The 26,312-nt window shown below is 41.2% G+C and overlaps 1 non-coding gene across 1 annotated transcript; it reads right to left on the minus strand.

Moving 5' to 3' along the window:
* Window positions 1-13,730: 13,730 nt before the first annotated feature.
* Window positions 13,731-13,849, minus strand: LOC145414803 (5S ribosomal RNA). Its single transcript, XR_013899956.1, has one exon. It is a non-coding gene; the product is annotated as a 5S ribosomal RNA (ribosomal RNA).
* Window positions 13,850-26,312: the final 12,463 nt, after the last annotated feature.

Below are 26,312 nucleotides of genomic sequence, written 5' to 3' on the forward strand. Positions count from 1 at the left end.
GTCTTTGAGAGAGGTGAAGTTGGAACTCCTCACGTGAGGAGTTGGAAAACGTGAGTACGTTTAAGTACTTGGGCTGTGTGATGAGCAAGGATGGAGGTTTGGAGGGTGAAGTGCTTGAAAGGGTACAGCGGGGAAGAAAGGTTGCTGGTTCTTTGTAAGCAGTGATAAGAAACAGGGAAGTGAGCATGGAAGTGAAAAAGTTACTACATGACAGTATTGTGATACCAACTCTAACGTACGGAAGCGAAGCTTGGACGTTGTTGGAAGGACACAAGTCAAGAGTGAGAGCAGTGGAAATGAGTTATTTAAGAGGAGCCTGTGGAGTCACATGGAGAGACAGGCTGACGAATGAGGATATAAAGGAGCGTTGTGGTGTTGATGTGGATATGATAGGAAGCGTTATGAGGAACACACTGAGGTGGTTTGGCCATGTGGAGAGGATGGAGGGTGAAAGACTGATGAAGAGAGTGTATGTGAGTGAGGTGGAGGGGGGAAGAGGGTGGGGGAGGCCGAGGATGAGATGGAGGGATGGGGTGGAGAGGTATATGAGACAGGGGGTGTGAGTTGGGAGCAGGGCAGTGAAATGGCGGGGGACAGGGCGACTTGGAGGCGATTTGTTTGTGGCCACCCCAAACGGGATTGAGACGTCTGGCAATATATATATATATATATATATATATATATATATATATATATATATATATATATATATATATATATATATAAAGGAAAAGAAACTTTTCTTGATAAAAGACTGTAGTACGTCACAGGACCTTGTTTATTCTCGACGACCCCTGACGTGCTGGATTAAATTACAGAATTGAAATTGTGAAGTACTAAAGCTAATAAGAAGGGCGGCTGTGGTAGCTCGCTCGGGACGGAGAATTTATGTGAGATATGAATTATTAATTAGCCCGGGCAAGAGGAGATGACGCTTACAAGCAGAGGAGGTAGATATTCTGGATTTATATTCATTCTGTTTTGGTAGGAAGGAAAATGCATTAGTATTCAATTTTTATTTAATGCATTAATACTGTAGGAACATTGGCCACGTTATGGTTTTGTATGACGTAATACAGTCTTAATTGGAGTACCATAGGCTCGAGAAGTGAAAAATGACATTTCGTGCTCAGATTTTTTTTTTTTTTTTTTAATGATTCTCCGCATAATATGCTGCCATGTCACCTTCAGTCCCAATCGATGATCTTATGCCACTGAATCGTTTCAATTCCTGGAAAATACTGTTTGCTGAGTAAATGCCACCGTTTGTGTTACTATAGCCCTCTCATATACTGTGAAGTGCATCCTTTTTCAACTACTGTGGAAGGAATCTCTTCATCTGTGTAAAACCGTCTGAAGTGAACAGGACAAAAATACAAAATACACCCTCGTACTGAAACGTTTAATGTTCATTGTTTTTAACCACGACATCCAGAATGGGTTTCTACCTAAACTGAATAAAATGGTTTGATATTAACCAAAACAAAATACAACGTACGTCCTAGTGCTGAGGGGGTTAAGTCTGGGGCGAACTACCTGCTACTTTTGCTATTTCTGTTAAAGTGATGCGATTTTATTATGTTCAACAAAATTAATGAAGAAACACCGAAACATAGGACACCAAGAATGTATAAACCTATCAGGATAAACAGTTCAAATGAGAATGAAGGATTTAGCATCTTATTCCAGCTTATATTTAGACACAGAATGTAGCCTTAGTCAAAGGCTTAAAGCTGCCTGATGTCCCTGCTCTCCTTCAGTGGTTGACGGTCCTCTATTCCTCATCCATAATTCTCATCGTTAAAGACTTTTGAATTTCTCATTAAATTTTGAGGATCATAATCTATGGGTTACATTCACTGTAATATATTTTATGTTTTTTGTTCTGTTTCTTTCTGGCAATTCGTTGCTAGCTATCTGAGTATCTGTAAACCCGGCTTCATCTGAATGTTAACCCAGTGGAATGGCTGGTTACCCTGCTCCTGCAGTCCAAAATCCTCCTTTGGGGGGATAGGGAGGGAATTGAGGGATGTTTATATGGCCAGGCGGCAGGGCCAGCAGGTCGTACCGATGCCACCACGTGAAGGCGTCCCGTTCCAGCACCAATTCGTTGCAAGTCAATCATTTTATTATGTTATGCAAGATTTTTTTGTGGTAATTTTGTTGTATATTTGATAACTCGTGACGACAATATTATTCTGTATCCATCTTAGCGTGCGTATTACGAAAACTAGGTGCTGAATTATAAACATGTAAGGGGGACAGCTGCTGCAAGCTGTCAGACTACGAGTATAAAGGCAGTATCTTACTCCAATACCATCATATCCGCGTGAAGAGTAATGCTAAATAAATTATCCTGGCGGAATAATTGCCCGGCTGATAAGTTAAGTTCAAGCTGTTATGCAACATCAGAAGGAAATAATGGCGATGGATGGTCAGAAGCGAATATTATCACCTTGTGAAAAGAAATAAACAGTACACTACAAGTTCTGGATTAGTCCTTACGAACTCAGTACACCGTTATATCAAGAGGAGTAGAAGTGCACTGATCCTCTTTATCACAATGTTTATTTCATCCTGTGCGTCAGTTCCAATTGTCAACCGGCGCCTCAAACGCTGTGGGTCGTGTTGTTCGAGAGTTATAATTGACCATTAGGCATCAGTGCTGGATGCCTCTACGCCTGTTACACAAATTTTACGGTACGTGACATGCGACTACATTCATCTCAATAATAAAAAGTAGTTTAATGGACGGAACAATCAACCTGAGACACAGAAGGTTTTTATTCCTGTTGTATATCGTCAAATCGCTTTGCACAAGGGGATGACAAATGGGATCCAGAACAAATAGCAGCGAACTGCGCTCACTTTTTTCAGGCTCTTGTGAATGCTAGCCCTGCCACTATTAGGCGGGTTCGGGTCTGGCTGTGGTGCAAACGGAACAACACTTTTTCCGCAACCGAGAGGTCCTATGCTCAGTTCCCGGGCTGGATTTGAAATATTTGGCCAAGATCGTCTTTACTCCAGCCTGTTCGTACCTAAAACTGAATTACGGATTAGAATTGTAAATAATCTCGATAGATAGATACATTCAAACATTATATATATATATATATATATATATATATATATATATATATATATATATATATATATATTTTATGCGAGGAAGAAGGAACCAAAGCCCATGAGCCCGCAATAACAGTTCCCTCCAAGAGAAAAACATAATACAAGAGAGAGCCAAATTCAAGATCCATTCATTTCGAGATGCCTGGACACACTGCGTTTGAAAGACTGGAGATCATAGGCAGCAGGAAATAAAGACAGAGGGAGACAGTTCCAGAGTTGACCTGTTGCATAAATGAAGGACTGGGAGTAACGGATAACTCTTGCATTAGAGAGCCAGACAGAAAAGGGATGAGAGTTTGCTGCTAGACAGGTGCTACGCGCCCGTCGTAGCGGTGGAGGAATGCAATCAGACAGTTCAGAGGAGCAGTGACCATTAAAGTAGCGATAGAAAAGAGATAAAGATGCAACAGTGTGGCGAAGAGACAGAGGTTGAAGGGAGTCAGTAAGAGGAGGAGAATTAATGAGACGAAAAGCCTTTGACTCCACCCTATTGAGAAGAGCTGTATGTGGGGAGCCTCCCCACACATGAAAGTTGTATTCCACACAGGGCGGGATAAAACCCCGGTATAGAGTAAACAATTGTGCAGGGGTAAAGAAAGAACGGAGTCAGCTTAGCACGCCCAATCTCTTGGAAGCAGATTTTACAAGAGATGTAATATGATCTTTCCAAGATAAGTCCTGAGTATATGAAACCCCAAGCATGTTCAAGGATGATGCAGGATTAAGCTGAATATTATTAAACATTAGTGGGTATACCTGTGGAAGATTTTGAAGGGTTGATAGGTATAAGAATTGAGTCTTAGATGCATTAAACACAACAAGATTATTTCTACCCCAGTCAGAGATATTAGCCAAGTCAGACATTAGGTGTGCCATAGCCTCATCCCATGTTTGTTGAAGTAACTGCTGAGATGGGCGTTGCAGGAACTGAATGGAAAGGTGAAGGGTGGAGTCATCAGCGTATGAGTGGATAGGGTTAGATGTACAGCTTAGAAGGTCATTGATGAATAAAAGGAAGAGAGTTGGTGATAGGACAGAGCCCTGAGGAACACAACTGTTGATAGATCTAGGAGAAGAATGATGGCCGTCTACAACAGCGGCTATAGAACGACCAGAAAGGAAGCTAGCAATGAAGGCACAGATAGAAGGACAGAAACCGTAAGAGGGCAGTTTGGAAACCCCTTAAGCGCGGGTCGTCGTGTTTGCGACGCTCGCCAAAAAGGACATAACGGCGGATCGTCGCGTTTGTGATTCGAGTTAATTTTGAATAAACACGGGCAAGGATGTTCCAGCTGGTATTGTCTATCAGTACCACCACCCTTTAGCTACAATTAGCATAATTTACCTTTGTACTACTGACCTCCATTGTTGCCAAGTATTGCGTTTTTCCCCCTTCCCCCCCCACCACGGCCCAGCCAGCCTGGCTGTGATATATGGAAGCGCTCTGACTGCTCAGAACTGTAAATCTGCGCTCTCCTCTCACAAGCAGTTTATTATAATAGGAAACGCTTGTTTCCCCAGTTGTCACACTAGCTTTTTTTCGCACGGTTTGCCCCTGTTTAGCGTCAGTTTACCGCAGGCTTTCAAAGTGACATTATGGCAAGTTCTAGCTCTTCCGAGTCAGTGCAAGCGGCCGACAGGAATGAGAATAAAGTGACAGGCGTAAGGCAGAATAAAAAGCGCGCCGCGGTGAACTTTTGGGAAGTAATATGATTGAAAATAATGTAGTATACGTGTTTTTAGCTGTGAAAATGGAAATGTTTGGTGAGTGACGGGAAGACCGCCGCCGCGCTGCATGTCGGCCGTACGCTTCATTGATTTTGGCCTTATTTTCAGTGCTTATTGTACAAATACGGATTCCAAACTACCTGTACGTTGTCGTATAAAGTTTACTGTGACAGAATGAGGCTGTGGTAGGGGGGAAACCGGGTTGCTGGAGGTGTGAAAGTGAAGATTTTGTTACCCAACTTTGCAAGTCTCCACAAGTCATTGAGTACTCCACGAAGGCTCTACACCTCTCTTTGGAGAAAGCTGAATGTAAGTACTATCTGCCATACCAAGTATAATGTTCTAGGTTTAATCTCTGATTTTTGGCTAATATTTTCCTACAGATACTCAGACCCCGATACAACCCCACCACCCGGGGGGGGGGGTCGGCTGTCCATTGGCAGGGCTTTAGGGGTTAAAGATTTAGGCCAGACTCGATCGAAAGCCTTTGAAATGTCAAGTCCAATGGCAAAGCTTTCGCCAAAGTCCCGAAAGGAGGATGACCAGGAGTCTGAAAGGTAGGTGAGAAGATCGCCAGTGGAGCGTCCCTGACGGAACCCGTACTGACGATCAGAAAGAAGGTTGTGATAGGAAAGATGCCTTAAAATTTTTCTATTGAGAATAGACTCGAAAACTTTTGAAATACAGGACGTTAAAGCAATTGGATGATAGTTGAAGGGTTGAGAGTGGTCACCCTTCTTTGGGACTGGCTGAATGAGAGCAAACTTACAGCAAGAAGGAAAGGTACAAGTTGACTGACAAAGGCGAAAGAGTTTGCCTAGGCAGGGTGTAAGCACAGAAGAACAGTTCTTGAGAACAATATATACTGTATATTATATATACAGTATATATATATATATATATATATATATATATATATATATATATATATATATATATATATATATATATATATATATATATATATATATATTCCCAGACGCCTCAATCCCGTTTGGGGTGGCCACAAACAAATAGCCTCCAAGTCGCCCTGTCCCCTGCCATTTCACTCCCCTGCTCCCAACTCACCCCCCCCGCTCTCATATACCTCTGCACCCCATCTCTCCATCTCATCCTCGGCCTCCCCCTCCCTCTCTCCCCCTCCACCTCACTCACATATACTCTCTTCGTCAGTCTTTCACCCTCCATCCTCTCCACATGGCCAAACCACCTCAGTGTGTTCCTCATAACGCTTCCTATCACATCCACATCAACACCACAACGCTCCTTTATATCCTCATTCGTCAGCCTGTCTCTCCATGTGACTCCACAGGCTCCTCTTAAATAACTCATTTCCACGGCTCTCACTCTTGACTTGTGTCCTTCCAACAACGTCCAAGCTTCACTTCCGTACGTTAGAGTTGGTATCACAATACTGTCATGTAGTAACTTTTTCACTTCCATGCTCACTTCCCTGTTTCTTATCACTGCTTTCAAAGAACCAGCAACCTTTCTTCCCTGCTGTACCCTTTCAAGCACTTTACCCTCCAAACCTCCATCCTTACTCATCACACTACCCAAGTACTTAAACGTACTCACATTTTCCAATTCCACACCATCCAACCTCGCTGTACATTCACTGACTTCACCTCTCTCAAAGACCATCACTTTACTCTTCCCTACATTCACCTTTAGATTCCGTTTATTTATATATATATATATATATATATATATATATATATATATATATATATATATATAGATATATATATATATAATGATTATGTGAAGCAACATAACGTGGTGAATGTTTTTGGCGTATCCGATATCCAGGGTTCCGGGGGCTTGAATGATGAGTGAATGGAAGTGTGGCCCATTGGATTGGGCAAATTTCGGTTGTCTGGACATTGCTACTCCTCACCTTGCCCTAGGGTGGGAAAGGATGTCCGGATGATATATATATATATATATATATATATATATATATATATATATATATATATATATATATATATACATACATATAAATGTCTGACTCTCTTGTTCTTCATTTCTGCAACATTCACGGCCTTTCCTCTAACTTTCTCTTTGTTGAGCACCACCTCTCCTCCTCTAAACCTCACCTTCTTTTTCTAACTGAGACTCAGCTGTCTGAGGCAACTGACAGCAAACCCTTTTCTGTATCCTCCTACTTTCTCTATACTCATTTCAAAGCCAAATGTGGCTGTTGTGTATATATACGCAACGACTTATCTTCCTCTCGTGTTCCTGAACTCGATTCTTCTTAATTCTCTACACTCTGGCTTCGGCTTTCCTGTCATTCTCTGACTAAATATATCTTTGCTGTTTACTTGTCCCCTAATTCTACTGACTATCAAAAATTCTTCGACTATCATACTTCTACGATGGAACACATTCTATCCATTTCTCCTTTCTCTGAAATCTCCATTCTAGGAGATTTCAATGTTCATCACCACCTTTGGCTCTCCTCTCCTTTCACTGATCCACCTGGCGAACAAGCCTACAACTTTTCTATCCTTAATGACCTAGAGCAGCTTGTACAGCACCCTACCCGTGTCTCAGACCGCCTTGGAGAGAGCTCCAACATACTTGATCTCTTCCTTACAACTAATCCTTCTGCTTACACTGTTAATCTTTTTCTCCGTTGGGCTTCTCCGATCACAACCTTATCACCTTAACCTGTCCTATCACTCCGGTACGGCCTGTGGACCTTCCAGGGAAACGTCGTCTGTGGCATTTTGGAGCCGCGGATTGGGAGGCCCTCAGGCAGTACATCTTTGATTTTCCCTGGAATGATTATTGCTTCCATGGCCTGGAGCCATCTGAGTGTGCCTTGCGCATTACGGAGGTTATTCTCTCGGGCATGGAAGCATACATTCCTTTCTCATATCCTTTGACTAACGCAAGAAAGCCTTGGTTTAATCACGCTTGTTCTCATGCTGTCCACAACAAGGAGAGGGCCTATAAAAGGTACCGGAGCCAACCCACCCCTGAATCACATCATCTTTACTTTTCTGCACGGAATCGTGCTAAGTCTGTTTTTCGCTCTGCTAAAAACAATTTCATCCGTATTAAATGCTCTCAACTCTCCAACTCGAATTCTTCCTGCTCCTTCTGGCACCTTGCAAAAAACCTTTCTAACAACTTTACCTCATCATCCTTCCATCCTCTTTTCTACTCTGATGGTTCTGTAGCTATTTCTTCTACTGATAAAGCAGATCTCTTCGCACAGACTTTCTCCTCCAATTCCACCTTAGACGATTCCGGTGCTGTTCCTCCATCACTTCCCGCCTCTGACTTCCTCATGGCTGACATTAAAATTTCTTCAGCTGATGGATTTTCTGCCATCACTAGCCTCAATACTAACAAGGCATATGGGCCTGATGAAGTCCCTCCTGTTGTTCTCAAGAACTGTGCTTCCGTGCTTACACCCTGCCTAGGCAAACTCTTTCGTCTTTGTCTGTCAACTTGTACCTTTCCTTCTTGCTGGAAGTTTGCTCTCATTCAGCCAGTCCCAAAGAAGGGTGACCACTCCCAACCCTCCAACTAGCGTCCAATTGCTTTAACATCCTGTATTTCAAAAGTTTTCGAGTCAAGAAAAATTTTAAGGCATCTTTCCTATCACAACCTTCTTTCTGATCGTCTGTACGGGTTCTGTCAGGGACGCTCCACTGGTGATCTTCTCACCTACCTTTCAGACTCCTGGTCATCCTCCTTTTGGGACTTTGGCGAAAGCTTTGCCATTGCACTTGACATCTCTAAGGCTTTTGATCGAGTCTGGCATAAATCTTTAATTTCCAAACTGCCCTCTTACGGTTTCTATCCTTCTACGAAGTATCTGTGCCTTCATCGCTAGCTTCCTTTCTGGTCGTTCTATAGCCGCTGTTGTAGACGGCCATCATTTTTCTCCTAGATCTATGAACAGTGGTGTTCCTCAGTGCTCTATCCTATCACCAACTCTCTTCCTTTTATTCATCAATGACCTTCTAACCTGTACATCTAACCCTATCCACTCATACGCTGATGACTCCACCCTTCACCTTTCCATTCGGTTCCCGCAACGCTCATCTCAGCAGTTACTTCAACAAACAAGGGATGAGGCTATGGCACACCTAATGTCTGACTTGGCTCGTATCTCTGACTTGGGTAAAAATAATCTTGTTGTTTTTAATGCATCTAAGACTCAGTTCTTACACCTATCAACCCGTCAAAATCTTCCACAGGTATACCCACTAGTGTTTAATAATATTCAGCTTAATCCTGCATCATCCTTGAACATGCTTGGGGTTTTATTTACTCGGGAATTATCTTGGAAAGATCATATTACATCTCTTGTAAAATCTGCTTCCAAGAGATTGGGTGTGCTAAGCCGACTCCGTTCTTTCTTTACCCCTGCACAATTGTTGACTCTGTACAGGGGTTTTATCCGCCCCTGTGTGGAGTATGACTGTCATGTGTGGGGAGGCTCCCCACATACAGCTTTTCTCAATAGGGTGGAGTCAAAGGCTTTTCGCCTCATTAACTCTCCTCCTCTTACTGACTCTCTTCAACCTCTGTCTTTTCGCCGCTCTGTTGCATCTTTATCTCTTTTCTATCGCTAATTTAAAGTAATTATTTAAAACCGATGGCTTTTGTGGCCAGTGATATTGAGACATAACGTAGCAGTTACTTTCTGCTGCTTTTACTAACTTACGCATGATCTATCTATCTATATAGGCTATATTTTTAAGTGGGCCTTTTTTTTAATGTTCTATTAAAATAAGAGAAGATCACGGCGGTGGGTAACACGACTGGGTTAAACGTTGCCTAAAGGAGTATGATGCTCAGTAATAACAAAATGGTTAAATGAAGGATGTCATGAAATGGCTGAAGAGTGGCAAGTCAGCATATGAGTGTAATATATGAAGAAGTAATAAAATGTACATGGAGCACAATGACTTGTTGTTTGAAAGAAAAAAAATGAATGGGTACAGAGAAATGAAGGAAGAAAAAGCCCCGAAATATCTATTTTATTTTCATTTATTCAATATCCATTTCATATTTTCTATGCAGGGAATATATCTATTAATAGTTATCTACAAGTACACCCATCTGTTTTTAATAATTATATTCTAAATAATTTATGAAGAACTTACGGTACTTTTTCTTCCATTATCGGCTTTTAAGAATTGTTTTCTTAGGCTTAAAACTTCAAGAATTTGGGATATTTTTCTTAGGCTGATGCTTATCTTTGTATTTTTATAATACATTAAAATTATAAAAGGCTAAGAGTGATATAACCTCACACTTTCTCTTATCAGTGCAAATGTAGAAATGAAGCTCGGTTTCTTTTTTTTTTTTTTGTGGGGGGGGGGGTAAAGGAGGTAACAATGATATGCAAAACATGAGTTTTTTACACCATGCTCAGACAGTAGTAATAAAAGAACCTAATCATTTTTTTTTTAATCCATCAGCCAATCCTACATTTCCCCATGAGAAGCGTAGGAGCCAGGGGCTAGGCAAGTTGGTCCTGACATTTAAGATGAGAGTGACTAGCCTCACTCCTCCCTGAGTAACATTACGTGAGCAATCAACCCCAACTACCCCTTGGACAGAAACCTTCACCGGCTCAATCCGACTGGAGCGCCGTAATTACTCGCTAAACCACCAGGCGCCAAAATCTGGTTATATGGTTACCACCCAGCGTAGTAAATGATTTCCTGGTGTACAGGAAATCTTTGGCTTGTCACTCAGTGTAGTCCCCTACAGGCAGAAGGAAGAGGGACGAATGAAGGAAAGAAAGACAGAAGGGGGAGTGTAAAGTCACCCATAATCAGGAAGGCGAGGAAAGAATGAAGGAAAGAAAGACAGAAGAGGATGGAAGGAAAGAAGGATGGAGGAGAGGAAAGGGCAGACACTCGAGAGCAGTACTACATCGAGCGAGTGTAGTGCTGCTCTCTGGTGTCTGCCCTTTCCTATCCTCCATCCTTACTAGGAATAAAAACAGACCCGCAGCTAAAGAGCTGGATTTTGCCTGACACTATCATGGTCAAGACCCTAGACACCAGACACGGCTAAATGAGGCTATACGGTGAATATCTGCCCGAGATGAATGGAATGGCAAAGGACAAGTAACTGCTATGGGTTAGGAATGTGAGAGTGTATTTGTGACATTCAAGATCTAGCTGGGAGGGGTATTCTGAGTGCTTCTGTGTATGATAAGTATCTAAACTAAAATTTTCTTCATTATTTTACATCATAATTATCCTAACCCATTTCTGGACATTTCGTTGGATACTGAGATTAAAAACACAGTTATATTATTTCACTGGAGTCAATAATTCGAGAAAAACGTAAGCTAGGGTGATAATACCTTACTTTTCCAACCTGTAACGTAAGAAATACGTGGGTGCATGCAACACAAGTACAGGGAGGTATGGAGTCACCACAACCGTACCCAAAGGTCGAAGTATGAACAACTGAACATAAAGGAGCCGTATGTTATGGAGAAGGACTTATTATATAGTGTTTGTTCTTGAAAACTGGAGGACTTGCTGAGAAATCTGTGTATATTCTTTTCCAAATTATAACAGTATTTATTTGTAGTAGGTAACACAGATATCACATATTCTCCAAAATTATAACAGCATTTATTTTTAGTAGGTAACACAGATATCGCACATTCTGTCCTCCCTTAACAAAAAACTTTTCTCCACCTGTGACATGTTCGCCCTTCCGTTAGCCATCACGCACTCACCAGCCACTGTCGTCTCACACGCCCTATCTCAGCTTAACACCACTATACACTGTTTGAAATATTCCTTATCGTTTTCAGTCAAGGATGGGTGTTCTCTTTGGGCGCTGCGTCCGTGGCCAGGTGTTCATCTAGACTGTGTCTTTATCTTGACTTGCCAAGGACGTTCATAGACCAGATAAAAATAAAGTTGGTTCAAATCACGACCAGACACCAATCAGTATAAAAGCACATTGATAAAGGAGAAATTGTATTAACTATTCTTCTGCAAAGATAATTTATGGATAATTTTTTAGCTTTCATGGTTTAAAGAGCGGTTGTCTGCCAGCGGTTGATGGGACTGCTCAGCCAGACAGAACGGGGTTACTGAACAACAACAACATACATAACATCTCGGGTGAGAAAGCATATATCACCCCGGCACGCCTCTCACTTGACATCTGAAAAATCTGTGGCTCATCAAGCTGACTGATTTTACCATTACTGCCTTAATGGCCTAGTCCCTAAAGGGAGACGAGATTTACTGCAGTCACTAAGGAGGCTGTCTTACCTATGCCCTGCCATGGAAATCTTGGTTATGAACTTGATATTTTAAATCGTGGAGCCAAAGCCAGATTAAAGAGCAAAACAAAAGAAGAATGAACAAAAAAATGGAAATTAACAATATCAAACAAATTTGCTCAAGGGAAGTGAAAAGAAAACTGACTTGCGCAATGAAACTGACCTTGCACAACAACCTAATAATGTTGCATTGCCGCGTAGCCGGCAGAGGAAGCGCGATGGAGGAGGGTGGGCGCTGAGGAGTGGTGGATGGAAGGTGGGTGGAGGGAGGGCGTGGAGGAATAGTGGGAGGAGAATGAGCAAGGAAGTGCGGTGGATGGGAGGCAGACAGGTGGATGGGAGGAAGGCAGGAAGATGTAATGGGTGGAAAGTGGGAGGGGAGGTGTAGCGGGTGGAATGTGAGTGGGGAGTTATGGTGGATGGAGGGCGGGAAAAGGTGTGGTGGGTTGAGGGTGAGCGGGGAAATGTGGTGGATAGAGGGTGAGCGGGAAGGAGTGGTGGGTGGAGGGTGAGCGGGGAGGAGTAGTGGGTGAAGCGTGGGTGGGAAGGAGTGGTGGAGGACGGTGGATTGGAAGGGGACAACAGCGAGACTTGGCTGAGTTCCCTGGCAGGTAATTTGATTTAGACCCGAAATTCAACAACAGTGTGGAAGGTCAGTAGTGTCAGAGAGGCCAACTGAGACACACAGCTCTGGAAATAGCAATATTATTTTCGTCAGAGTTGGAACAAAGGAAGAGAGGGGACAACAGGGGTCAATATGAGGATTTGTGCAAGTTCAAAATGGCTTGAAAACAAAGACCAGTATATATCTCTTTGGACACCACACACACACACACACACACACACACACACACACACACACACTATATATATATATATATATATATATATATATATATATATATATATATATATATATATATATATATATATATATATGGGAGGTGGGGGCGCTCAACATCCACTCACTCGATGTAGCGCTGCTCTCAGGTGTCTGACGTTTCCTCTCCTCCATCCTTCCTTCCTTCCTTTCATCCCTTCTGTTTTTCTTTCCTTCATTCTTTCCTCGTCCCTCTACCTCCGGGTGACTTTTAGCTCTCTCTTTGTCTTTCCTTCATTCTTTCCTCTTCCTTCAGCCTGTGGGTGCCTCTACACTGAGTGACAAGCCAAATTGTTACCTGTACACCAGAAAACCATTTACTGCGCTGTGTGGTAACCATATAACCAAATTTTGGCGCCTGGTGGTTTAGTGGGTAATTACGGAGCTCCAATCGGATTGAGCCGGTGAAGGTTTATATCCAAGGGATGGTTGGGGTTTATTGCTCACGTAGTGCCACTCAGGGAGGAGTGAGGCTGGTCGCTCTCATCTTAAATGTCAGGACCAACATGCCTAGCCCCGGGCTCCGACGCTCCTTATGGGGCAACGTTGGATTGGATGGATATATATATATATATATATATATATCATTCATTCATTGTCAGACGCCATGTATCCCAAACGGGGTGGCAAGGGTTCAGAGTTAATTGTTTTACAGGGAGGGGCACTAATCCTCCACCAACCCCACTTGACACGTAGGGATGCCAACAGCATCTGGTGTTCCCAGGCGGTCACCCATCCAAGTACTAACCAGACCCAACGTTGCTTAACTTCGCTGATCGGACGGGAAGCGGTGTACTCAACGTGGTATGGCCGTTGGCTAATATAAGATCCTTATCCTAAAAAAAAGCTTAACATTATTGCAGTTCTTTTAACCTAAATTTCATTGCTTCAAATACTCTACCCACAAATTAGGGCCTTCGTTTTACCTCTTTATTACTGCACAGCGTTACCCTCAAGAACCGAGGACCATTTCATTGCACTAACTATAACTATCGGAAAAGTTATCCAATGCTCAAGCGCCTATGAAAGTGTTAGACTTTGAAAAAACTGCATTACTGAGGGTGTTAGTAAAGACTTCAGGATCAAATGTAGAAGCTTTCTTAATTTGAGAACCCGATTCAACGTAAATTTATGTAGGATTATGGATACAGCTTGGAGCCCTATTATGTGCTACTGTTGATCTTTTTACGAACAGAACACTTTGCTTATGGCCGGGGGAGACAAACTTCCAAATTAGATGTCAGGTTGTAGCCCATTTATAATCGGGGAAATCTTCTGATGGTGGAGGATACTGTACAAAATCGTTTTACTATCGCTGAAGTGAAATATACAGTAGACTACTCGGGATATGTCAACTCCTTTGATATTTACTAGAATACAGCCAAAGATATATATATATATATATATATATATATATATATATATATATATATATATATATATATATATATATATATATATATATATATATATATATTGCTAGAGGCCTCAATCCCGTTTGGGGTGGCCACAAACAAATCGCCTCCACGTCGCCCTGTCCCCCGCCATTTCACTTTCACTGCCCTGCTCCCAACTCACACCCCCCTCTCTCATATACCCCTCTACCCCATCCCTCCATCTCATCCTCGGCCTCTCCCTCCCTCTTCCCCCCTCCACCTCACTCACATACACTCTCTTCGTCAGTCTCTCACCCTCCATCCTCTCCACATGGCCAAACCACCTCAGTGTGTTCCTCATAACGCATCCTATCACATCCACATCCACACCACAATGCTCCTTTATATCCTCATTGGTCAGCCTGTCTCTCCATGTGACTCTACAGGCTCCTCTTAAATAACTCATTTCCACTGCTCTCACTCTTGACTTGTGTCCTTCCAACAACGTCCAAGCTTCACTTCCATACGTTAGAGTTGGTATCACAATACTGTCATGTAGTAACTTTTTCACTTCCATGCTCACTTCCCTGTTCCTTATCACTGCTTTCAAAGAACCAGCAACCTTTCTTCCCTGCTGTACCCTATCAAGCACTTCACCCTCCAAACCTCCATCCTTACTCAGCACACTTCCCAAGTACTTAAACGTACTCACATTTTCCAATTCTTCACCATCCAACCTCGCTGTACATTCACTGACTTCACCTCTCTCAAAGACCATCACTTTACTCTTCCGTACATTCACCTTTAGATTCCGTTTCTTACACACTCTCCCAAACTCATCCACCAAGCCTTGCAGCTCCCCTTCGTCTTCACTCAACAACACAGTATCATCTGCAAATACAGGGAGTTTCCAAACACTGTCCTCTCTCACCAGGGCCACTCCAACATCCACCACCCTACCTTGTACCTCTTTTATTACCCTATCCATGTACAGATTGAACAACCATGGAAACATGGCACATCCCTGTTTCAACCCACCCTTCAAAGAGAAAAATTCACTTAGTTCACCATCCACACGCACTGCAGCCTTAGCACCAACATACATACTCTTCACAGCATTCAACAACTTCCCATCTACTCCATATATTCTTAATACTTTCCACGATCCTTGTCTATCCACCCTGTCATATGCTTTCTCCAAATCCATGAAAGCCACATACAACTTTTTTCCCTTCTCTAGAAACTTTTCCACTAAAGATCTAAGAATGAATACCTGATCTACACAACCTCTTCCCTTCCTAAAGCCTCCCTGTTCTTCTCCAACTAATTCCTCTGTTCTTTCTCTAACTCTGTCAATAAGTATCCTACCATACACTTTTCCTATTATACTAAGAAGACAAATGCCCCTATGATTACCACACGCTTCTTTTTCCCATTTTCCTTTGAACAAGGGAATAATTATACCTGACTTCCAATCCTCCGGAACTCTACCTTCCTCCCAGGCCAATCTGCACATCTTCCACATCCATTCTACTACTATCTCTCCCTCAAGCTTTAGCATTTCACCACACACTCCATCAATTCCTGGGGCTTTCCCCAGTTTAACTTTCTTCATTGCTTCCACAACTGCTATCCTACTGATTTCTTCCTGTCTTCTCACCTCCCTCCTCCTCCTAGCCATTCCCCAGCCACTTATACTCGCATTACTTCCATACTGTATGTTCAACAATTCCTTAAAGTGTTCTCTCCATCTGCTTACTTTTTCTCCCTTCTCCACTAGCAATCTACCATTTTTTTCTTCCACCCTGTCGTACTCTCTTCACATATTTCCAGAACATTTTCTTACAGTCCCTCTCTCTGTATATATATATATATATATATATATATATATATATAGAGAGAGAGAGAGAGAGAGAGAGAGAGAGAGAGAGAGAGAGAGAGAGAGAGAGAACTTTGCTGGGCAATTGCTTGTTCTTTTTATTGGTTAAATTCACACTATAAATTATTAATTTTAATAACTGTCACTCAGTCGGGGAAGATCTTCCAATTTATATTCTGGCTGGTAAGTAGACATTTACCTCATTCAGTATGGAAGCTTCTCAGTTATTTCTGTTCGGCTTTTATTGGCATAAATAAACAAATTAATTATTTAAATGATTAATCACTGCAGAACGGCTGGTAGTGATAATAGAAAGTCTTATACTGAGGAACAACAGAGTGGCTTCAGATCTCTCCATAACGCATCCTATCAAATTTGGAACACGAAAAATTGCGCTGTCTCCTTCTTTCATTATAATTAATTATTTCTATTTGCCTCGAGGCATACTTTTAAGATTTTGAATCCTCTCTCTCCTGCTTACTGACTGATTCTCGTAATGGATAAGAATCACACTTATCTCCACGGTATTATTTAAGCTCTCTCTTCATCATTAAAAATAAGAGCCTCTGGTACTATCTGCCTACAAGTCAGTAATTAAAAAACGGTGATATTCTTCTATATTTACTAGGATTTCGATGACATTTTGTGCAGGAGTCTTCACTGTTTACCCAGAACATGCTAAGTGGAGTCTTCTGCCTAGTAAATTGATCAAGCGCTAACCAGAATAACATCCTCCGTGTGTAAAAGACTTGGGGAAAGAGTTACATGGGAATCTGCTTTAAATCAGCAAAAAAAAAAAAAAAAAAAAAAAAAAAAAAAAAAAGATTCGATTGCGCCTCGTAAGTCAAGCGTGAACAACATCATTTTACGGCTGTCAGGACTCCCACCCTCGGAAATTTATCATCATTTTGTCTTCATTAGCAGTGCTTCACCAAGTCAGGCGTAACTAATAACATTCGACGGCTCTTCGACCACCACCCTTAGTAATTTATCATCACTTGGCCTTCGTTAAACTTTTTAGTCCCAGAGGAGCAAAACTATGAATGTTGATTGATTAACCCGAAAGCCACTTCACGATGCTGTCTTGTTGGTCCTTGATCCATCTGTTTAAGGCTATGATGTATGGCTATGGACAAATATTTTACCTGAACTCACGACAGGGATCCGATGTTAACGTCTGCCATGATAGTTCGAGATATTTCACTGTCTGCTACCGTCACTGTCATTCAAGTACTTATGACCAAATTTAAGCCTCATGGATCCAACCTCCCGTCCTGTCCTCCACACATTATTTTGCGGCATTCTCAAAAAAGTTATCAGATTACTGTCGGTATACTCCTGGTACATGTTGGTGTTTAATGCTTCCATTCTAGATTTACAGTAACTCAAAATTATTACTTTTTTGTAAGGAATCCCGTTAGCTTAAATACAGCCTACCTATACTCTATTTTTTTTTTTTAATTGAGGCGAAGATGCACTTGACAGGTTGATGATGACTGGCTGAATGCAACATGTCCAAAAAATATTTACTAGCTCAAATTTCCCCCTCAGATATTTGTTGTCAGTTAATAATGCTAAATTATGAAGTAATGTTGCATTCAGCCAATAATTACCAATCTGTCAAGTTCATTTTCGCCTCGATAAAAAAAAACGGAGTAGTGAGACAAAGTACAATTAGTATCTTTTTCTTTATCTACAGCGAAATAAAACAGTGCTTTATAGACTGAATATTTTAACAGCCTCATTTATTAATTTACTTGAAGTGAAAATGATGTATACCTTTAATTACGGTTCACGTAGCAATCTAGCTGAGGCATACACGTTGGCTTTCCTAGTGTTGACCCGGGGCACTTTAGGCGGTCTACATAAACATAGACAGTTACCCTTAACATTCAGTCCTGTTTTAGTCCCATATCCTACTCCTCCTCCTCCTCTCTCACTCTCCCAATTTTTATCATCTCGAATAATTTTATTCCTTCTTGATCTGGGCCACAGCTTCAGAGTTATATTAAGCTTAAGAGACGCCCTATGCACTGAAGAGGTTCGAAATTTTATGTTAGTTTGGCCATTTCTATGTCGTGTTTTATACCTTGTCCCGGCTAATACAGGGTTAAATTATTCTGGATAGGAGAAGCCCGTCGTAATGAGTAAGTTGACTTCTCTTCTCTGTAAAACCTGCTCAATCCTTCATTCACTCCATACCCGTCACTTTTCCTCACCACTCCACCACCATCTCAATCCATGCCTCGCACAGCAGCATTCAACACCCTTTTCCTCTCCGTCCATCAGACTCATCTATCATCATTATACCTTTCTTCCCTTATCACTTCTTTCCCATTCCTCCCCTCCCAGTTCAGACTTATCGTCACTTCTGTTTCTTCCCCTCTTCATCCCTAGTCCACTACTGTATACCCACGGCCTCACATTTTTCGTCCACCAGGCTTACCCTTCAATAGATCCCTTTCACTCCTTATCAGTACTTTCCCACTCCTCATCATCCCCATTCCTATTTGTTATTTTCATACTTTACCAATTGAGCACAATGGCATTATTTTTATATTTTGTATGTAATTCTGCATGATGATTTTATTTAGCTTCAGAGACACTTTTCGAAAAGGAGGAGTTTGTAACAGACTTCATTAATCCTTTCACTACATGAACTTTATCCTGAGGGGAAAAAAAGATTGCAAGTAAAAACTAACGTCATTGCAGTGACGAGATTCATACTTATTGCCCCACGACCATTCCTCTCATCACATTCCTCACACCCCTTGTCATCCTCTCCAGTTCGTTATCGCCCTATTTTCTTTTGTTGTTATTGCTTCAGTTTATCTTCGTCATCTCTTTACGATACCTTTCCACCCGTTGTTGAGCGACATTTAACCAGGTACTTCCCTTCTTTTCCAGCCATAACTTCCCATGCAACGTACCTCGTCCATTAATCATTCTTTTCCCACTCCTCATCTTCTCAGTCCCTCCTGTTGTTGCTTTCTTCAGCTTACCCTCATTACTCCCCTGTCAATCGATTATGTATGCTCTTTCTTATACAGATCTGCAGAATAGATATTACGTAGTGCGGGGTTATTCCACCTGTGCTTCTCCTGTAAAACTTCCTATGCTTGCTCCTTCTAACAAGCATGTTTTTTTGTTCTATCTTTTTCCTGCAGCATTAACCGGATGGTGTGCTGCGTGTAGGAGAGCCTTCATCTCTACTATCCTTTTCTCTTCCACGTTGGTTAGATCTTAGTAGAATTAGCCTTTCTCCAACAGATAACCTCGTCACGAGACAACAGACCTCCTGTTAACTGCACTTCCCTATTTACATTTATGTACTCATATGTCGAGCGCCATTTGATAGCATTCTGTTTTACTTCGTCCACCACGATCTTACATTAATAGATCTTGATACTTCGTTTCATTCCCTCTCCTCTTCATCACCCCACTTCACCTGTTTGTTACTTTTTCAATGTAATTTTCTTCATATTCAAGTTTCCCTGTTGAAAGGTTACTGATGTGTATATAATTTTCATGTAAAAATAAACGTGCAAAAAAATGCGTTAATACATCAGCCCAAGGACGTCATTTTTATATTCTTGTTGTTAAGAGACGATTTCACTCAGCTTCAAGAGAATACCCCAGGAGTTCGAAAATGTTTCCTGAGTTACATAAAATCCCCTGAAGACAGCAAGAGTATAATGAGAGACACATCACTACAATGAAGACGAAAAAATAGGCACGCTGTAAACTAGAATGCCATGAAATCATGTGTAATATTCCCTAAGTATATTTCATATATCTCCATTTTCTTCTTACTGTTCGCCTGTCACTACCTGCGTCCCTCCAATGTATCATTTTTCACCTTTGCTGCTACCACTAACTTGTCCCCATCCCTGTGCTTTTTCTTCCACTCAACATGTACACAGACCATCAAGTAGATCGACATACAGCCAACTGATGGACCATTTACCACCATCAGGCTCCCTGTCAACAACAGTATCTCACCGTCGTTGCCTGAGAGTAGGATTGTCAGGCCACTCCACTGCACACGTCACCACGGTATCAGGACTTTATTACTGCCTTAGTCCTATTGGTGAAATTTGTGTGCATTTCCTCACAGCTCGATGAGATATAAAGTTATTAGATGTTTGAACGGGGAGATTATTTTTCTTATACACGCTCCTTCTATGGCGTTGGAAAATATTTTAGAAACATTCATTAATCAACTTTTTTTCTTTCAGGCACGAGGCACAACGGTTTATCAGTTTAATAAACCATTCGTTCGAAGTCCTGCCTGGTAAAACTTGATAAAACATTTTTTCCTTGGAAATTTGTTCCATTACTGCTCAGATTCTGCAAGCGATGTATGATAATCCAGGGCTCTTCGCCGTTCGCATATGTAATGTGAAAAAAAAGAAATCAAAAGGAAAAAAAAAATTGTGCTTTCAAGTTACTGGAGTTTCAGGAGTTTCCCAATATCCCTCTCATAAGTCTCCCACCACTCCTTACTCATGGTGGTAAGCAAAACCTTATTTACATTCCATTACTTCAAGAATTTCACTCCTCATCACCATCGTCATTATCAGCTAATTATTCTACTGCAGGACGAAAGCTGCTGCCATCATTTTCCATTCTGGTTTCCAATGAATTTAATTAGACTCCAGGATTCCAGTTCATACACCCGGATAGGAAGGACACACTGATTATACTATATTCGTCTCTTTTGGCATAATGACAGTCGATCATCTTCATGTAGTTGCCAGCACCGACCATCACATTCCTATTCTTCACTTAACTATGTAGCCATTACAGTTGCAAACATATGTGCTAGCAAACCTAAAGCTCTCACAAATCCACAAAATTAAGCACAGTTATTTAATATGAGTAGTTCGAGCGAGCGAAGCAAGGGAGAATGTCATTCAACATGTTGTTTCGTCAATAACACTCACAGCACCAAAACTGTGTTATTTTGCAGAATATAAAGCCTACAGCGTACCTACGCATATCACTGGAAAACTCACGTAAAAATAAAAGGTGCTAATTAACTGAATTTACTCCCTTTATTTTTCCCCAACTTTTGGCATAGACTACTCAGTCTTTTTCCAAGGACCAATTGTCCTACATATTATGCAACTCCACATTTCACCACTTCGGCGCTAACACCCACCGTCCATATTGAATACATGCTAAGGCTCGTGTATTGTTATTAACAAGGGTATTTTTACGACACGTCGGCGGTCTTTTGGTATATCAGTAAAGTCTACTGTTTGACATTCAAATCCTTATATTGTTCCCTGTCCCAGCCGGATTCAAACCTGGGCCAATTACGACTTTATATCACCTCTCTACCTATTCAGTCACCGCCTTCCCCGATTCGTCACAACAGAGCTGAAGAAAATCTAAAAGCGCCGAAGTGAGCACTAAAGAACATCAAAACTATGTTAATTCAGAGAATATCATAAGAAGTGAGAAGTGTTCCTTCAGTGACTCTCTTCGAAATTCGCTACCATATTGCTGACAAAGCCAAAATGCTCCAGACTGAGCACCAAATAGCATCTAAATTGTGTAATTTCAGATTTGCGTACATTGTTGGGATGCAATAGGAAAAAAAGAATAACAAGAATTATTTGTGTGACAATTTTCAAAAATCGCCAACATACTGCTAAAAAAGAAAGACCTGCAAAATGCCAAAACCCATCACCGAAACTGTGTCGCATTGGAAGCTGCCAAAGCTACAGATGATCAAAACACATCTCTGGAAAGCCTATGGGAAAATATTATACACTTCTTAAACTGCATTTCCCAAAAGTCGCAGTCATATCACACACACACACACACACACACACACACACACACACACACACACACACACACACACACACACACACACACACACACACACACACACACACACACACACCAAAGAAAAAGAAAACTAAATCACCAAACTGTGCACCTAAACTGGGTTATCTCTGAAATTAGCAAGAGCTACGGCGGACCAACACTTATAATTGGAAACTTTATGTGAGAGTAATGGATACGACTTTAAGAAGTTTTTATCAAAGGGAAGAAAAAGCACAAAACTGCGCACATTTTTTGAGTGAAGTGTGTGGTCCTCCATGCTTTGGCATGAGGGTCCAGAGTTCCTAAACTAACAGTATGTGCTTTCTGAAATAAGGTGGATCATTTCAGTGTGTGCATTAATATTAGATAAGTGGGATGGTACACGTCTTTTACCTATTATAATAATATTGGAAACCTTGCTTGCTCGAAAAAGTTCCACAGATTCAAATGTAGACGCTTACATCTGCATAATAATAGTTTTTTTATTTTTTTTCTAGAAAATGTTCATACACTCTTATGCTTTTAGCGGAGAGGGTAGTATATTTCCTCAGCATTGTTCATAGTCATAAGGAAGACAGGGGCTCACAGTGTCAAAGGAGTGATGATGTTTACATATATTCCTGCCGTTCCTTCCCCTTTGCTGGCGCTCTTTACTCTCCCACTCAATGAGATGGAAGGATGGTGGCCGCCAGTGGTTTCTTTATTAGGTTGGCTTTTTACTTTACCACCCCTCTTTCTGTGTGTGTGTGTGTGTGTGTGTGTGTGTGTGTGTGTGTGTGTGTGTGTGTGTGTGTGTGTGTGTTACATTATACGCCTGGTGGTGTAGAAATTCAAGACACCAATCGGGAGGTAACGTGCCATGTGTATTGGACACATCAGTACAAAACCTCAAGATTCTTGCGAGATGGCTGAAAATGTGTCAGTTTTACAGTGCGACCTGGAGCGAAGGCCAATTACCTATCCTTTACCCTTTCAAACTGGTTATACAATGTATATAATATATATAATATACATATAGTATATATTAAATATTGTATTCTTGCTGCTGCTCAGCGGCTTTGTTAAGCTTTAGGGACAGGTTTCATGTAGTGAAGGGATTAACGAGGGCTGTATATAACCCCTGCAGTTCGAAAAATCTAGCTTGTTGTCCTTGTCTCTTCTTTAACGTAAATTTATAAATGGTTTTGTTGCGAAACGTTATCGAGGTCAAAGGTTAAAACAGGCTTAGAATCACTACGGCAAAATTTCAGAAAATGTTTTTTTTTTTCCCTCCGACGAACACACATGATATGTTACCTTTGATTTTTCTTAACTGCCTTCCCTGGTGATAGGTGATGGCAACCATCATCCACTCACTTGATGTAGTGTTGCCTATGTCTTCCTTTACTTTTATCATTCTTTTTGTGTGTCTGCCTTCCTCTTTTCCTATTTCTCCTTTCCTTCCTGTTACTTTTAATTGCCCCTCTTTCTACTTCAGGTGGGTGTACACTGAGTGATATGCTCAATGTTTTCCTCTATCCCAGGAAACCATTCACAACGTTGGGTAGTAACCAACCCCCTTAGCAATGGCCGCTGCTTTATTATCAGTAAATCCAGTGGTATCTCGGATTGCCACCACCGGCACGGTAGGGCTGGCGGCACACGGTCCTCCCGGTTGTAATTAAGCAGTTGTGCCGACAGCGGCTGTTGCAAACACCTTTCATACTCGTCAGCGGAAAAGCGCAGGTTCGGCCTTATATTTCACTAATATCCGTGGGCTTAGTACCAATTTGAATTCCATTCAATTTTTCCTCCAATCCATATCCTCTCTAGCACTGTTCCTCATAGAAACCCAAATCTCTCCCTCCACTGACATATCCCCGTTTGTTTTCCTGGTTACCATCCCCTCACAAACTTCCGTAACAAAGGTGGCACCTGTTGGTACATCAAATCTGAATTTGGTGCTAACACCTTTTTGAACTTTACTTCAACTAATTTTGATTATTCAGTATATAAAGTAAATTATCTAAATATTACCAAATATGTCTGTTTATCGCTCCCTCAATCCTTCTTTAAAACCCAGAGTATTTGACTCCGTATCCACACAATTGACTAACCTTAACCTCACCCTTACCACTAAAATTACCGTAATGGGTAAATTTCAACATCAGTGATGTAGAATGGTTATCGCATTCTGCCAGGACTGTTGATACTAGTTTAGAGGGTGAGCTGTTTGCAGAATCGTTTAATCTCACCCAATTGGTAAAACAACCAACCAGAATACCAGATAATCCTGACCATAACGCCTATCTCATGGACCTCTTCCTGACAAAAGATCCAGATCCATACAGGATGGAAGTACTGTCACCACTTGGATCCTCCAACCACAGCCTATCAAAACCTCAGTAGTCAGCTGCCCCAGACGTCCCCATTCTGAACCAGTCAAGGTGAGCAGATGGCACTTTGATAGGGCAGACTGGGATGAATTTAGAAATTATCTTGCCGATATATCATTGCAGCCTTTCTTCTCCAATGACACCAATTCTACCCAGTCCCACATTAATGACTTATATAATGAAAGCTGGTATGGAATTGCTCATACCCAGTCAACAGTTCACTAAAAGATCGGACCCCCCAAACTGGCTTGACAGAAATTGTGCCAGAGCAACAGCCCCAAAATCCTTAGCATATAACATTTACTTAAAATCTAAATCATCTGAATCACTCGGTTAATTTTTAATGCTAGAAACCATGCAAAAGAGGTGATGGATTTCGCTAAATCAAACTTTCTTCACAACCAAGCGTCCAGACTTTAAAAAAAACTTATTGACAATAGAATATTCTTGTCAGCTCTTAATTCTTTCAATAATAACTTTAGCAGATCATCACTCATTCCCCCACTAAAATCTTCTGACGGTAATACTATAAATGACCCGCGTGGTAAAGCGAACATCCTTGCCAGTACATTTGCCAGAAATTCTACCTTAGAAGAAGCTAGCCAGAACATCCCTATACTAAAACTTCACTCCCCAGAAACAGCTCCACTTAAAATACAGACTAGATACCGGTACGTAAAATCCATCCCGGATAATTTACCGACCAACAAAGCTCCAGGTCCAGATGGAATTCCTCCAATTGTTTTGAAAAAGTGCTCCCCAGAACTTGCTCCTGTTCAAGCTAAATTATTCAGATTATGCATACGCACTTCTTCATTCCCTAATTCTTGGAAGAAGCCAATATCCACCCAGATCCAAAGAAAGGAAGTTCTTCTGACCCTTCTGATTACAGGCCAATAGCTATCACATCTTCCCTTGATAAAGTATTTGAAATTGTAATTAATAAGCACATTGTTAAACATCTTGAATCGAGCAACTTAATCAGTGATAGACAGTATGGTTTTTGTCACGAAAGATCCACTGTTGATATACTCAGTCTCCTGACTCATACCAACATGGAGAAACTTATGCAGTAGCCCTTGATATTTCTAAAGCTTTTGACAGAGTGTGGCACCGTTCCCTGCTATCCAAACTCCCTTGCTATGGCCTATCATCTTTTGTTCCTCTAATTTCCTCATATCTTAGCGACAGTAAGATAAGAGTAAAAGTAGATGATGTATATTTCAATTTCCACTCGATTAATGCCGGTGTGACACAAGGATCAATTCTGGCTCCAACTCTATTCCTAATTCATCTTAATGATCTCTTATCTGTCAACCATAATTACATTCACTCATATGCAGATGACTCAACATTTCACAGTTCATTCACGCTTAAACACCCATTCACAAAGTTTAATATCTCTAACTTGTAACTCAGTACAGCAGTCTCCAAAAATCAAGATTTATCTAAGATCACGGACTGGGGACAAAATAACACTGAGTCATTTAATGCTAGGAAAACCAAATATATACAGTTTATTGATAGACAGATATTGCCTGATTCCTATGTTACCTTCAATGCTACTATTATTCCTATCTCTAAACGTATTGAAATTCTCGGTGTTTCACTTAATAGTGCCCTCTGCTGGACCTTTCATGTTAGATCACTTGCTAAAACCACTTAAAAGAAATTTGGATTATTGTACAGAGTCCGTAACTTCTTCACTGACGACCAGGTAGCTATAATTCACAAGTTATGTGCACTCTCAGCTGGAATATTGCTCGCCCTTGTGGAATGGTTGTGATGAGGTTGCACTAAAACAACTGGA

Source organism: Coenobita brevimanus, chromosome 100 (assembly GCF_032717465.1).
Source record: "Coenobita brevimanus isolate Jiangsu-jjx chromosome 100, ASM3271746v2, whole genome shotgun sequence".
Classification (NCBI taxonomy): Eukaryota; Metazoa; Arthropoda; class Malacostraca; order Decapoda; family Coenobitidae; genus Coenobita; species Coenobita brevimanus.